This window comes from Cynara cardunculus (assembly GCF_001531365.2).
Source record: "Cynara cardunculus var. scolymus isolate 2C chromosome LG 2, CcrdV1, whole genome shotgun sequence".
Taxonomy (NCBI): Eukaryota; Viridiplantae; Streptophyta; class Magnoliopsida; order Asterales; family Asteraceae; genus Cynara; species Cynara cardunculus.
In genome coordinates this window covers 17,261,896-17,263,191 of record NC_037529.1, presented here as the reverse complement: position 1 = coordinate 17,263,191, position 1,296 = coordinate 17,261,896, and positions in this window count along the sequence as shown.

Sequence of the window (1,296 nt, the reverse complement as noted above, 5' to 3'; positions counted from 1 at the left end):
CCATATTCCGAATAAGAATATAAGTCGTAATTCAAAAGGAAACAAAGTTCAATAACATTTGATAAGCATAAAGGAAATTCAGAACAAATTATTCGGAATTTATCACAGATTATCCGGATTAGGAAGCCTTACGCAAATGGCTATCCCCGTGTCAAGTGAGATATGTAATCCGTACCTTAACCAAATTTGACAATTAACGCACGATCAAACGGAAATTCACGATCAAGTTTGATTTATCCACGTGCCTAACGAATGCATAAACGAGTTACTATTTATAAAGCATAGAAACCATAATATAACTATTCTAGTAAAATCACTTAGATCTTAATGTATTTAAATAACATAGACATCAAGAAGGACAGCTGGATACGAATTGAAAACTCAAACGTAAAACTTCGCCTTATTCTTTTTCGATCCAACCACTTCCGTCCCTCTTATTTCTAAGCATTTTTACCTTACTTAGAGACCAATCCAGATTATATTGTCTAAATGGAAGCTGTAGATTGGTATCAAACGAGTCTATTGCTTTTGAAATCATCTCATTTGGATCATCCATCTATTTTATATGAATTTTATAAAACTGTAAATTAATCCCAGATATAGTGTAAACAGCCTCAAAAACACACTATTTCGAGCCACTTAGAGTCATAACTGGAATTTTGAACCTTAATGAAAGTTGTAGTATGCAGTATGATCTTCCTGACTGCAAAATACGAGCTTAATTCGACTTACGGTTTGTGAGTTATACACTGTCAAAGTACGGGAGTTACATTATCGGTAAAATTCGATTCCGTAATTCCCAACTAACTTTTATGATCCAACTTTCATGATTTGCTATATTTACATGCTATAAACGTACTTCAACATACTAAACAGTAAAACAAGTCCAATGGTCGTTAACCTAAGCTTAATCATGCATTTTTACTCCTTTCGATATTTAACCGAACAATTGGCGTACGGTTAAACATATACCCACAATCTAATTATAATGAAACTATAATATACCCTTTTTATTTCTGCATCAATATAACCAGTCCTAGCATCCTAAGCATCAAATATATCATAATTTTGACAACATCAATCCGTAAACTTAGACATAAACACAGTTTATAAACCGGTCTAAATAACCCTAAAATAAACACCTTAATGAAACTGAATGAAATTTATAYCTTTAAGARGAGTTCGGAGAATGGATTCTGAATATATAATTGTTACTTCGATCCTCTTAGTAACTTGACGCCAAATTTAGAGAGAAGACGAAAGTTTTTAGAGAGAGAAAACGAGAAAGAAACTGAG